The 15,976-nt window shown below is 39.1% G+C and overlaps 1 non-coding gene across 1 annotated transcript; it reads right to left on the bottom strand.

The window, feature by feature from the left end:
* Positions 1–4,187: 4,187 nt before the first annotated feature.
* LOC132042308 (small nucleolar RNA R71) lies at positions 4,188–4,291 on the bottom strand. Its single transcript, XR_009411425.1, has one exon. It is a non-coding gene; the product is annotated as a small nucleolar RNA R71 (small nucleolar RNA).
* Between the last annotated feature and the right edge of the window lie 11,685 nt (positions 4,292–15,976).

Here is a 15,976-nt window from a genome sequence, read left to right as displayed (position 1 = left end):
CTTGTCCCATTTGGACATTTTGGAGTGGGAAGATGACCTAGAGCTATTTTGGAGGGTGGAGACCAAGACCTAAGCTACGGTAATGTAACGACCCGCTAGGTCATTATGGGGGGTCACTTAGAAAACTAGACCTCCATTGGATATTTTGAGGCCGCGGGTGAGTCCGTAGCGTGATTTTATGTGTCTGTACGTGTTATTTTTGTGTCTGTAGGACCTTGGGTTTGTTTTGGGATTTTAGGGAATCGGTGCAAAAATTTGAGCTACTGGTCAAAATGGACTGCTCCAGCGGGTGAGGTGCCGCTGTAGTGGGTCCGTCGTAGTGGGTTGTGGGTCGCCGCCGCGGGAGGTGGGACTTTAATGAGATCCGCCATAGCGGGAAAGCTCCTGCTATAGCAAGACCACTGCAGCGAGACACCGACCGCTGCAGCGGTCGATAAGAGGCAAATTCGTATTTTATATTCTTTATTCCAAACCCCTTCCCCATATAACCCCAAAACAGTTTCCAAAAACTGTTGTGGCTAAAATTTAAGGCTAGGCCTAAAGTGCGCTTAAAAGGCAAGTCCCAACGCTTGACTATTTTAATTCCATCATCATGATTGATTCCATGAGTAGTTAAAGGTCCATTAATGGTGAATGGAAGGGTTAAAAACCTAGAACTTAAGAAACCCTCGATTAATGAATGGGTTGTTGTATTTATCATTTTTTAATCCTCTAGAAGTATAAATTATCACTTTATAGGATGAGGTCTATTAATGGTGGAACTTGTTGAATGAGACCTAGGGTTTCATAAAAATGATAACTTTGGTATAAAAACTGCTTGTAAAAGAGTTAGAATGATTAGAAAACCCATGAATGGATAGAATATGATAATTGGGGTTGATATTATGATGAATTCACGCTTAGTGATAGTTGACCCAATTGAAAAGGGTAGATTACAGTTGGGTTCTTTTCCCAATTGTTGGAGTAGATGATTCGAATTCTCATATAGCATTATATTTCTAGACTTTGAACGTGCGGAAGCTTTGCGAAAGGGAAAAGCTATTGTAGAGTCTCTGCTTTGTTCCAGTTCGGCTTTCAGGTAGGTTACGGTCTATTTGAGTTAGACTTTGATTAGTTGATTGTATGTATTACGAAATTGATAGAAGAAGCATGATTAGGGCTTCTGACATAAAGTGTGGTTAGTAATTCCTAGATTTTGATATTGATTGATTAATTATGTGATGAACTGATATGAAATGATAAAAAAGGAGTTCATAAATACTCTTCTTGTTGACTTGGAGAATTACCTTATTCAGGTGTAGATTGTTGAGTCTTTATATGACTTATGACATAGTGACTTGCGTTCCCTGATATTGATTTGTTGATTGTTCCCATTCCTTGTTTGTTTGCGGAACAGAAATACCTTTTGATAAGAAAGATATTACAAAGATGAAAGGCATATTTGACAGGGGGTGAGGATATGGCCTAAGTTAAAGGCTCGTGATCCAAGGTAAGATTTCAGAGCGAGGGTATATGGACACCATGGGTCCCCTGCAGGTCATGGCTAATGGGTCAAACACTACCATTTAGCATGTGTGTACGGATATGTGACATAGCTGAGATGATTTGTGTTTTACGATTGTGTTTGGTGATTACGTGGGTCGGGTTATTCTTATTGATTTCTATGTGTGTAGATTTACCTTATCCCTGTGTTGGCTGATATTTGGGTGTTGGATGATTCTGTTGATAGTTCTTGAGATTATGGGCTGTTGTGGCTATCTATCTATTTTATTGATTTTGTGATTGTATGCATGATACTAATCTTAGTCAGCCTTATGATATCTACCGATACATAGTGTTTGTACTGATACTACCTTAGTGCATTCTTTTGAGTGCAGATTGTGATCTAGAGACTTCCACGAGACCTCATATTTAGCTTAAGCCCAGTTTCCGACAGATTCGAGGGTGAGCTATTATCCATGCCAGGCCGCCTGAAGATCTTTCCTATTTTAGATTTCTATTTCATTTCAGTCATTTATGATATTTCTAGACAGTGGTTCTTTCTTAGACAGTTATGTTAGAGTCCTTGTACGATGACTTTCGGATTTTGGGGTTGTAATAGTTTAGACTTCCGCAGATTTTATTTATTTATGGCATGACTAGACTTTTGGAGATATTTATACTTGGTATATCCTTGAATGCTTTAAAATTAGCTAAGTAAGTTGATAATGGTTTGGATGGTTGGTTAAGTAGATTGTTCGCCACTAGGGGATTTGTGTGGGTGCCACTTGATGTGGCGTGATTTTATGCCACAATCGATGCTTTTCGGCTATAAGTTTTAATTGTTTTTAAGCAAGTCTATGTGATTTTACGTGTTTTTTATTGGATTTCAAGTATTAAGTGTTTTGATGGCAAAAGTTGGAGAAGTAGGTGAAAATGCGGAAAGAAGTGGAGAAAATAACAAATCACTGAAGAGGCAATTTTACGGAGTAATTAGATGGCCCGCAGAACTTTCTGCGGAGCGTCAAATATACCGTATAATGGTCACAGTAAGCAGTTCACCGAAGGTCCATCCTGCGGAACAATTATACGGACCGCATAACATTTGACGGTCCGTCAAAGTGTATCGTAGAAAAACGCAAGAGACTGTTTGACGGTTGAAGGGCGACAAATTGATGGTCCGCATAATAGTTTTACGGTCCGTAGAATGGACCTGACGGGCAATTTTGTCTTTTCACTTCTCACTACTTAGGGTCTTATAAATACCTGATATAGGTTTCTTGTACGAGGAACATCAGATTTCAGTTTTTATTCTTCTTAGCACTAAATATTCATAGTTTTGGAAGTCTTTTGGATTACAAACAATTGCAATTAATTTCTCCTCAATACCAAGCAATCAATTCGTAAGCATTATGATCTCAATTATTTCTAATTGTTCTTCTTCTATGAGTAGCTAAATATCCTTACTAGGGTTGTTAACCTAATGATGGGTGTTTTCTGATTGGATTTGTGATTGATATATGCATACTGGATTGTTAGGGTTTATTTATTCTTCATTCTTCATTCATAATTAATGGTTGCAAGCAGTGATTAAAGCCATAAACCTTGAGTTATTTGGGAAAATAATTAGGGTTGATAAGAATAAATAACAAGAACTCAAAACTTTAAACTTTGTTTAGTAAATTCACTTAGGAATAAGAAGAATTTACTTGGCATAGTTAACCGTTCTTCATATCACTTTCTTATATTTGGGAAAATCATAGAAAGAAATAATCTTTATTTATTGGGAAATAGTAGAGATTCACATAGAGGTTAAGGCATTCATATAGCAATCCATTAGAAGTATATCAAGATCAATACCCATGATCATACACCTCATCTAAAGGGGACACAACCTTGGTTTCTTTTATCCTAAATTACACATTCAAAGAAATTAGTTAGCCATTAGTCCTAAACAACCAACTTTTACCAAAATCATCGGATTAAGACATTAGACCTAAATTAAGGATCCTACAACTTTAGTAACCTTTTCACACCATATTCCCTATGGGATTCGACCCAAACCTCGTTGGTTTACTATATTTGACAACATCCGCGAAACATCCGCGTTATACCATTAATAGGTGTAATTTGAGCGTATCAAATTTTGGCGCCGTTGCCGGGGAATACGGTTTTGAAATTACTAAATAGTGATTGCTTTGATTGAAGTCTTTTGCTTATTCCATCACACCTTGTTTGCTATTCCTTGTAAACCGGGTGAACATGAATCAGAATCAGCAAAACCAACGTGCTGGTAACCAGGGGAATCAATTGAATAATCAGGTGAATGAATCAGATGAAGAGAATGTTTTCGCCGATCTTATTCTAGAGGAGGACTATGCGTCTGCAATTGTTCATCCTCGAGTTGGAGCTGCAAGCGTAAACATTGACTCCTCTTTATACCAGTTGTTGAAGCTTGAGTGCTACGTTCGAAACTCTATCGAGAATGACCCTCATCGTCATTTGCATAATTTTGTGGAAATGTGTGCGAATCACTTCCAAAACAACGTTTCAAAAGATGCTATTCGGCTGACGTTATTCAAATATTACTTAGTTGGAGATGCAAGAGCATGGTTCGAGAAAGGCCGTACGCCGAAATTCTATTACAACATGGGCGAGAGATGCGTGTGTTTTCTCAAGAAATGGTACCCTCCTAGTAAGAAGGCTGGATTCGTGACAAGATCTATGAATTTAAGCAGCGACCGGGGGAACAGTTATATGAAGCTTGGGAGAGATTCAAAGAGTATTTGCAAAAGATTCTGAATCATGGATTTTCGGAGAACATATTAATGGAGAATTTCTACCGAGGGTTGGATCTAGTGATGCAATCAGTTGCTAACAATGCAGCTGATGGTTGTTTTATGAATAAATCTTAACGAAGAGTGACCAACTGTTACACCTCAAATTTTTTTCCATTGATGCACAGTGAATAGGCTAACGAAGAGCACGAAGTATATGATATTTCAATAAGTAAGGAATGACATTTGATGACCCTAATTATGATTTCAAAGACATTCGAGGTTAGACGAGAAAGTTGGCCAAGAGAAGGCGAGGTATACGTTATGTATCGGAAAGGATTTATGAGTAACGAATTATTGATAACTTAATGATATTTTGGAGAAGAGCTATAACATCCCTTAGATTGTTAATGAGGTGTTAAACAAGTGTTAAGAAGGTTCCATAAGGATTGGGGATCAAACGAGTCGACGGGAACGAGATTCGAAAAAACAATGGATTGTACGGTCCACTATACAGACCGTACAAAAGATACGGGCCGTATGTATGGCCATATAACCTGTCCAGAGAAGAGCCTCCACCTGAAACATTATACGATCGCACATACGGACCGTATAAATTGTACGGACCGTATGTGTATAAATGTGTCGGGACAGCTTTTTGAGTTTTAAATAAGGGACCCAAATTCATTATTTTCATTTCCCACCTTCTCATTTCCCTCTCCTCACCTCAAGAACTCTCTAGAACACTCTCCACACTTCCCATACAAGAATCCCAGAGAAATTTATGATCAACTTCATCAAACCAACAAGAATCAAGTGTATGAAAAACATTGAAGTTCATCGAAGCCAAGAAATTCATATGGAAGTGAACTAGGGTTTTGGTGCAAGAGAAGTATTTCCACTCAAGGCTTACTCCTACACTATCTAAGGTAAGTTTTATGGTATTATCATGTTGTTTAAGGTATTGAGAAGTTGAAACACTTGGATTGTAAAAGAGTATAGAAAATGGGTCATGAATGTGGGAATAGTGTCACTTTTGAGTAGTAGCTTGGATTGAGTCATGATTATTGATATGTTGCAATTGTAAGTATGTTATGAATGACATTTAGAACATGGGATAAGCATTATATGTGAGGGAACGTAATGGTGAACTATGACCATGATCATGGAGGAATTGAAGTGAAATTGTAAAATGTGGATAATGTAGATGAATAATGATTGTTGCTTATAATATAGTGAATGTTGTTATGGATGTTTGGGAGTTGATATGGAATGTGGGGAAAGTTGTATAAACAAAGGAGATGCTGCCTGATTTTCTCTAGCTTTAGTAGGCACGTCTTATAATCGATTAGCTAATGCTGATGCGAACTTTCTTGAAGGTAGAAACACGAGCATCGAAGGAGAACAATCAAGCGATAGAATTGTTAAATGAAAGAGGTATGTAAGGCTAGTCCTTTCTTTCTAAGGCATGACTCTATGGTATGAATCTTCCTACCTTTCTACGACTTCTCTACATATATGTATATACCGGAAATGATGAGTCTACGTTATAAAGAGCTCTCATGAGATAAAGTTAAGAAATGTGTTATGAATATGATGATGAGCCCAAGTCTAGAGACCCTAAAGCTCATGATACGATATTATTACGAAGCTAATGACCTTCATACGATTCTCTGATATTATTCATTGTTGCTAGACCCACCTTATGATGCTAGTCCTTTCTTTCTAATGCATGCCTCCTATGGCATGAATCTTCCCACTTTCCCATGATCTTCCTGCATAATGGAAATTATGAGTTTATGACCATATGGAGCTACATATGTATAGGATGAAGAAAAGAGATAAGACACGAGTATGATAATGGATGATGATGAGGAGTTTAAGTTTAAAGAATCCTAAAGCGAGATATGATGCCCATGAAGTTATTGATTCTAAGTATGGATCCATTGATTTTTTCCTATGTACACTCACCTTAAAACGTTATTCCCTTCAAGGTGAGATATGACGATTATGATTACTCCATAATGTAATCGGGGGTCCACGACCTTATGTCACCTCGACATCGTCATAGTTGCCTTCAATGTCCTAATGTATGCTTTAATGATAGATGTATGGTAATGCTAAGGATGATGTTGATTTCATTATGTATTTTTATGTATATGTATGTATGTATGGATAGCATCGAGTCCCGGAAGGGCCGAGTACGGATAGCATCGAGTCCCGGAAGGGCCGAGTACGGATAGCATCGAGTCCCGAAAGGGCCGAGTACGGATAGCATCGAGTCCCGAGAGGGCCGAGTACGGATAGCATCGAGTCCCGGGAGGGCCGAGTACGGATATTAACTAGTCTTGGGAGGGCCGAGTGCGGATGAAATCGAGCCTATATGTCACACCCTTAATCCGATAGGGAGTGATGGGCACCCGACCCTTACCTAGGGCCGAGCGAACCCGCAGACTTTCGTAATACACATAATCATACTGGGCCCGCAGAACGTGTCAAATTGCAGAAGGAAAATTTTCAAAAAAACATCATACTTTTCGTCTTTTTCAAATAAAATCGTAGTCATAGCAAATACGTAACATAATGCGTACGATATATCGGCTTACATAGCCGATTACAAAACAAATCGCAGTATAATGCATAATAATACATCGGCTTACGTAGCCGCTTACAAAACCGACGTATCACACACACGACAACGTACGCAAAGTCTCTAACATAACTCCGGATACCATACAAAAGCATTCGACATCGGCGGCACTCGAGGAAATGGAGCTCGCCCATCCAGGCGAACATCTTCTCGCTAACATCACTGCTCATCTTGGGTACCGCGTGGCATGAAACGCGACCCCGAAGAAAAGGGGTCGGTATGGAATATGTACGAGTATGCAAAGCGAGAAAATACGAAAGCGAAATCATAACCGAAGTCGGGAGTACGAGAAAGTGAGCATAATAACCCGAATACCAAAGTACTTACATCGACATACAAATCATACATAAGGGGTTCGAAAGACAAATAGGATAATCGAATGTCAAAATGCTTCGCTTTCTTTTGAAAAACATTTCTGTCTCGTATATACGGAAAATCAAACATATCATATGAGCTGACATTAACCGAATGCCGAGGAACGTACGGCCCGATCCATATATAACATAATAATCATATATCACATCATATCATCGTATATCATATCATATCAGATTATCATATCATCAAATCATCGCATACCATATCACATAACACATACGGTCCACAATGGGATCCGGCGGACGAACATGGTCGCCCTTTTCTCGGCGCCATAACACATCATACTCCAGAAGATTTCATGTCTCGAAATCGACATACCGCGGTCAAAAGTCCAGCGGTCAATGTCGCAGCCCGCGGTCAAATGTCCAGCGGGCAATATCACATATCACATACCGCGGTCAAAAGTCCAGCGGTCAATATCACATATCACATACCGCGGTCAAAAGTCCAGCGGTCAATATCGCATATCACATCATACTTCGGAATCACATCATACTTCGGAATCACATCATACTTCAGATTGTGCGCACGATAATAACCGGCCCGGGACTCGGCGAAAGAGGTAATAACAGAATGCACGAGCAGAATCGTAGGAAATCATATGTAATGCCAAACATTCACAAAGACTCAATAGAGTAATCAAACAGACTGTTATTTATAAGCCAAAACAGTAGTCAAATCGGACTTTCTTCCGAATATCACTCGGAAACATACCAAACCGAACTTCAAAACCCATAGTTACGTATCGAAATCATAAGTATACGAATCATTATTTCGGACTCGACAGACAAATATATAATCATACTCGGGGGTCGGAAAGGTAGTCATATTAAATTCTTTCAAAAGCCATCAGAATTATACAGAAGAAGATCGCGGGACCCACGGACGAGCGTCAACCCAATCCGGGCCCACCTACGAAAATCATAGTCATCATATGTTATCGAATCATTATTACAAACTCAAAAGATAAGTAAACTGATCGTACTTGAAATCGGAATAATAGTCATATCATATCCTTTCAAAAATCATCAAAAGTACATAAGGAAAGTCGCGGGGCCCACGGAGGGGTGTCGACTCAAGTCGGGCCCGCCCATAAAAATTTAAGTCATCATACGTCATAGAATCATTTTTGAGCATATCGAAGCGATCCGGTTCTCGTCCGTGAAAGTTACGGACTTTCGTAGTTTTCGAATCATTTAGGAACAAAACTCTTTTAAAAACCAAACTTTTATGCAACTTTTAAAACTTAGTCATACAAAAGACGTATAAACCATAGCTTGACCATATAAGATGCCAACATCAAAAGCAAATACGACTCATAAACGTGCTCGGATTTTTAAGAATAGAATTACCCCGAAGCTCATAACATATCACAACCTAGCCATATCTAAGACATGCCAAAAGAAGGAAAGGTAAGCTTTACATACCTTGATTGCTTCCTAAGCTAATCAAAACTCAAGTCTCGGCTTCTCAAAATCTACAACACGTCATTAGACACCAAACATTAGTCATAGGCACCTCGGAATCCCATTTTAAACTCGCACTTTATTTACAGAAATTTGGGCAGCATTTCCGTAAATTCAACACCCCGAGAATTTAACTCGCCAATTCTTCAACAACAATACCAATAACCATATAAACAACATCAACCACCAATTCAAAACGCATTCTAATATTAGCAATTCTTTTCCATATAATTCGACAACATACGTTCAAATCAACATATATAATCAACCCAACACATATTCAAATACTAATCCAAGCTCATTCAAACAATATTCAATAACATTTCCAACAATCCACAAAATTATTCAAAACAACTCAACCAAAACATAAGGCAACCCGAAACCTTCCAAGTCCAAAGAAATATCAACAACACATTTCTTTTCTTCCAAATTCATAAACCATACTAACAATCCATACTTTAACAACATTGATCTCAAAAATACAAGAAACCATATTAAGATCACATTAGGTTCCAAAACAGCCCACATGATTTCAACTTCACTTTGAACCATTAAGCCTTCATTTTACAACATAGAATCTACAACACAACATCCTAAACATACCAAATGAAATTAGTTCTTCACTTCTACCTTACACCACACATACACGGCCACAACACAACAATTACAACTTCAACTCGAATCATTCAATACCTTCATTCTCATCACATAATCCATGACAACAACAACCAAAATACTAAGTAAAAATCAATTCGCCATAACTTACCAAAATCAGCCCCTATCTTTATACGGCCAACATCCACACTCCAAATTTTCATGATTTCCATCCATTTCCACACACTATAACAACACTCAAAACATGCTACATACAATTAATTCACCATTTCTACACAACACACACAACACACTACCAAACTTCAATATTCACTACCAACTTTAACATCCATATTTTCATGAATTTCATTCATTTTAGCATACTACAACACATATAAACCATCCATAACACATAAAATACGATTAAAACTCACCTTTTCTTCTTCAACTTTACAACTTGCCTAAGGTGGTGAATAATGAAAACGAGTGGTCTATCGCTTCCAACAACACTTCCACGTTAATAAGCACCCTTCAATTAGTAGGTTTGCTTGAAGAAAATATTTTTTCTTGATCACTTCTTGATCTTGAATTTTTGCCCCTCATGGCCGACCCTCTCTCTTGCTCTCTCTCCATTTTTCTTGAACTTTCTAAGAGATAAAATGATGAAGATGATTTAATTATCATCTTTTTTCACCATATATAATTTGCACAAGTGGCCCTATGGCCCACATCTCACACATGGCCACATATGGCCATTTTCATGAAATACTAGTTTCCAAATTTTCACTTCTAGCCCCAAATTCTCATGAAATGCTTAACTTTTCATAATTCACTTTTAACCCCAAATTTTCCTTATTCCAAATTTACCCTTAACATTCCATGCCAATGAAAAGATGAATATGCAACTTGTGCATTAAAATGAAAATCAACAAAACCGAAAATTAAAAGTCTTGTCCATAACTTGTCGCAACCAACTTAGAATATTCCAACGTACAAAGTACGGGGTATAACACTATATGGCCGGGTACGTGGTTGTACTGCATTGTAAATAATTGCATATGTAAGCATGTGGATGTAACAAGTGTAGCTTTAGAGGAATAAAGGGGTAAGTATGTATGGCGAATGTTCAAAAAGGTATTATGAGAAATGAACGAGTTCTTTTTTATCTTATGCTATCCCTTATGCTCCTATTATGTTTTATTATTGTTGTTGATGCCTTACATACCTAGTACAATGTTCATACCGACCTCCGTTTTCTTTGGACGCTGTGTTCATGCCCACAGGTAGACAGGGAGGCGACCCAGATTCATAGGAGCCACTAGTAGACTTCGAGGGCACTTCATTGTTCCGGAGGTGCCATTGATTTATTATTTTGTGCACATATATGTTTTGGGCACGACGAGGTCCTGTCCCGTCCATATGTCTAGTACTCTAGTAGAGGCTCGTAGATGCGTACGTGTGGGCAGTATGGTCTCACGATGTCCTTATCGTATGTATATTATTTTGATAGCCGAAGGGCTTATGTATATAAAAGTAGTTATGTTTCGAAGTGAAAGAAATGGTTTTTCCTATAACTTGAGTGTAAGATTAATGAATAAACACTTAATGAATACCATAGGTAATGGTATGAGTGGTGCTCGGTGGTTAGCCCCGGGTACCAATCATGGCCCCCAGTCAGGTCGTGACAAAAGTGGTATTAGAGCAGTTCAGTCCTAGGAAGCGTCTACGAGCCGTGTCTAGTAGAGTCTTGTTTATGGTGTGTTGCGCGCCACACTAACAAACAGGAGGCTACAGGGCATTTAGGAAAAATGACCATTCTTCTTCTTACCAGATCGTGCTATAGAGCCATGTTATAAGATTTTCCCCTCCCTAATGGTGCGTTTACGATTTCGACAAAGTTGATGAAAGGAAAAGCTCTTTTAACCACCGGCCCGGAAGGGCAAGGCGGTGATTGCGGATGGGCTGGAACGGGGGCCATCTGCGGATATAGAGAAGAGTGAACCCCAAAATAAGGCCATTATCTCGGTTTTCCCGTGCCTCGCCCACTTTAGAGGATCGGAAGGGAGACTCAATTTTAGCTCCCGCACCCCCAGTCCCTCCTCCAGATGCCTCGGGCCAAGAGATGAGATAGGCCATTATTTTACTGACTCAGTTAGTAGTCGCTCAAGCTCAGCGGCAGGATGTGAGCCACGGTAATAGGGGTCGGAGAAAGAGAGTTAATTCTCCAGGGTTTGATCAGGAGTTTAGGGGGGCTCCGAGACAACAATTCTCCGGGCAGTCAGCTCGCTCGACAACTAGCGCGTCTCCACAGTTTCTTGGACCCGTGCTTGATGGATCTTCTAATTCTAGGCCGCCCCAGAGTCTCAGATTCCTAATTCTCGGAATAGAGGTGATTCGAGCCAGATGAGATCACCTGTGCCACGATGTAGTCAATGCAGGAAGTTACATTAGGTTCGTGCCGCTTGGGTTCGAATGTTTGTTATGCTGTGCTCGGCCCGGACGATTTTAGGCGCGATTTTCCATCGCTACGTGGTAAAGATAAGGTTCGGTCTACGGGAGTGATGGCGGCTCTTCTGCATCATCGGTACTACTCCTAGGCGGAGGCCGTAGATAAGAAAGAAAGTGGTAATAGAGATCAAGGCGAAATGCCCGGTCACGAGTGGATCCCGACCCACCATGTATGCATTTAGGTAGGCGACGGATCTTGAGTATCCTTACATATTGTCCCGGTATATTTTCGGTAATCTCTTATGATATGTATGCGTCGATTGATTCGGGTCTTACGCATATATATTACTCCCAATGTGATTATTGTGTTGAGGTGAAAGATCTGAGCCAACCCAACAAATTGAGATGACTATATTTGTTCGTGACCTAGTGATAGCCAGAATCGTGATTTACAAGTAAGTTGATTGGCGGTGTGTGATATATAGTAATATGTGTATGTATATATATATATATATATATATATATATATATATATATATATATATATATATATATATATATATATATTTGAATTCTAGACTGAGTGTGCAGGCATAACTTATGAGACAAGCTCTATTATTTATATCCTTTAATGGTAAGTGATCTTGTGTTGCTGAGTTGCGTATTATGTGTGTCCCGATATATGTCCTATTAAGTCATGGGACATGTTTTTTTGGGCTACGTGCAGGTTTGGGATTGTTATGTTTACAAGAGAAACCTTGCCAAAATTTTCCCAGGAATCTAAAAGAAATTGCGGGAACCGTAAACAGAATTGTCGTGAAAAGAAGAGAAGGCCAGCAATGAGTGACTAAGAACGGAGGGTATAGAGGCAATATATTCTAAAAGTACAAAGCAGTACTGAGTTAAGAATAGGATTCCTTGTGCGAGGAATAAAGAATTGATTATAAAAAGGGAGATAATAAGATAAATTGAGGAGGAAAGAATGTAAAGGGATGAGTACGGGTATAGAAGGAAGAGGAAATATACGAAGTACGCGTGCTTAAGAAATAGTCGTACTATGAGAAAAGGAAGACGCATCTCCTACGAATATCCTCCACTAAAACAGAATGAGTAAAGTATATATAGGAATAAGTTGGAGAGAAATAACTTGAGATGGGAAGGAAGGGGAAAGATGATGCTATAAGTGAACTCTTGGCATCGAAGAAAGGTAAGTGACATTGCATGGATAGTATGGGTAACTAGACATACTACTATTGTGAGCATTCCCATGGGACAAAAGTTGGTAATTGGAGCGGATCTAGAGATTGACTCGCAACTACCAGATGAGCTAAGAGAAATACATCATTGTTCGGGTTGCTATGTCGGTTGTATTACTTGATTACAAAACTACAAGATGAGTATGTTAAGACTTCACACATGAATTATCGTAGCTATAAATTACGAGAAACGGCGTGGATAAGATGTAGTATAGTAAAGGATATATATGAAATCAAGATTTGAAGGTGAGGCAAGGGATTTGAGAATGGTACAGGCAAAAACCTTAAAGGGGGGAAGCGAGTAAAGAGAATACAAGTGTAAAGATTGAAACATTGGACCCTAAGATATGACAAATAAAGACTCTAAAACAAAGAGTGAGAGTTACGCCGAAATAAGTCTAATAACTAGTAAATAAGTGAACACGAATTGAGCAGGCATCTGAGACTGTACTGGAAATCACTCGCGAAGACCTTGAACCACGTGACATTGAGAGCAAATAACTCGAGGAATATTGTAAAAGATAGCGATGCTATATTAGGATAGAGGCAAAGGCACTAACGGCAGAGTCGTTATTAATGATATTGCGATTTATAAGCGACAATTAAGAAAGGGACCTAAGGTTTTCTATAGAAGAACATAAGATATGATGACCAAGGAAAAAAAAAAGAGAGAGAGCATGACGAGATAAGTTACTGCGGATAGATAAAAGAGTTTGGTATGTATGACACCGAGCCTTGTCGTGGCCGGGTATGCGAAAAACCAGCGAACCTTCAAGGTCAGGTATGCTATGGATATGAATATAGACACGAATATATATACGGATATGGATACATGTATATGTATAGATGTGTATGTACACGAATTACTCAAGGAAGATTATGTAACTTGCAAGTATTTATACGTCGCCAACGAAGCCAAGTGGGTACTTAAAAAGGGGAGTAAGAGGTAAGCAAGAATAGTGTGGTCATGATACTCCGGGTCAGTTGAAGGAAAATATATGGTGAATTGAGTTGAACTGTTGAGTTGGGATCATTGTTAAGGATAAATAGGGCAATTACTTGGAATACGATATAAGTACATGCTATATGCTTCCTACGGTAGCCTTCGGGTGTGACAACTTACGATGCAATAAGATTACTGAATGAAGGAGGGCTTTTACCAAAAGAATATTACGCCATGGAATTTTCATGTTTGTACCATTAAGGTTATAGCGAATATCCAACAGCCTACCAAAGGGTTATGAAATTCTCAAAAATTATGAAGTCTGGAATGAGTCGACGAGGGACACCTACGACAAGGCATGTCGGATTGAATTTATCTAGACTCTACAGATGTAAATCAATACCATTATCATAGTCACATCGAAGAAAGAAAGTGGGATAGATTTGCAAACCATGTAAGACTTAATATCACTATTGAGCAAGAAAAAAAAAAAGATCGACGAGACTTAGAATTTTCAAGTGAAAGATTGGGTATTCTTAAAAGTGTCGCCAATGAAGGGAGTTATGAGATTTGGCAAAAAGGGGAAGCTTAGTCCCCGATACACTAGGCCTTATGAGATTGTGCGAAAAGTAGGCAAAGTGGCTTTTGAATTAGATCTACCTCCTAATTTGGAGTCAGTTCACCCAGTTTTCCATGTCTCGATGCTTCGTAAATATGTTGGAGATCCTACTAGAATCGTGCCAGTAAATGATGTTCAAGTAATATAAAAGTTGACTTATGAAGAGGTACCCATTGCCATACTAGATAGGCAAGTACGGAGGCTTCGAAACAAAGAAGTGGCCTCAGTTAAGGTCTTATGGCGAAATAACAACCAAGAAGAAATGACTTGGGAAGCGGAAGAAAATATGAAATCCAAGTATCCGCACTTATTTCAGCCCCCGGAAGAAATCCAAGATGAGACGTCAAGATCATAAGGTATGTATGCTTTCCTTTTATGCAGTTGGGTCGCGTGTGGCCAAACTCTATTGCTATTATGTTGTGGCCCTGTGAGGCATTCTTATTATGGCCGGTACGTGGTTGTGCGCATTGTAAATTATTGCATATGTAAGCATGTGGATGTAACAAATGTATCTTTAGAGGAATAAAGGGGTAAGTACGTATGGCGAATGTTCAAACGAGGTATTATGAGAAATGAACAGTTCTTTTATCTTATGCTATCCCTTATGCTCCTATTATGTATTATTATTGATGATGCCTTACATACTCAGTACAATGTTCGTACTGACATCCGTTTTCTTTGGACTCTGTGTTCATGCCCATAGGTAAACAGGGAGGCGACCCAGATTCATAGGAGCCACTAGCAGACTTTGAGAGCACTCCATTGTTCCGGAGGTGCCATTGATTTGTTATTTTGTGTACATATATGTTTTGGGCATGACGGGGTCCTGTCCGGTCCATATGTCTAGTACTCTAGTAGAGGCTCGTAGAAGCGTACGTGTGGGTAGTATGGTCTCACGATGTCCTTATCGTATGTATATTATTTTCATAGCCGAAGGGCTTCTGTATATAAAAGTAGTTATGTTTCGAAGTGAAAGAAATGGTTTTTCCTATAACTTGAGTGTAAGGTTAATGAATAAACGCTTAATGAATACGATAGGTAATGGTATGAGCGATGCTCGGTGGTTAGCCCCGGGTACCCATAATGGCCCCTAGTTGGGTCGTGACACCAACATACTTGACAGGCTGACCACTCACAATCAGGCTTGTAACTCAAACAATGCTGACAATTGTGCCTTATGGTAGTGCCATGATCCAGAATATGGTGAAAGAGAATCTAGATACCCAGCAAACATTGGCTGAGCTTGCAGCAAATATTTCCGTGCAAATAAGGAAGTTTGATGAAACCCAGATTAAGAAGGTGAATGTTTGTAAGGATGATGAAGGTATGCCGAAAGGGATGTACCAGACCCAAGAGGGTCCATTTC

This window comes from Lycium ferocissimum, unplaced genomic scaffold (genome assembly GCF_029784015.1).
Source record: "Lycium ferocissimum isolate CSIRO_LF1 unplaced genomic scaffold, AGI_CSIRO_Lferr_CH_V1 ctg14592, whole genome shotgun sequence".
Lineage (NCBI taxonomy): Eukaryota > Viridiplantae > Streptophyta > Magnoliopsida > Solanales > Solanaceae > Lycium > Lycium ferocissimum.
Note: the sequence above shows the minus strand (reverse complement) of the source record. Positions and strands in the feature narration are given on the sequence as shown.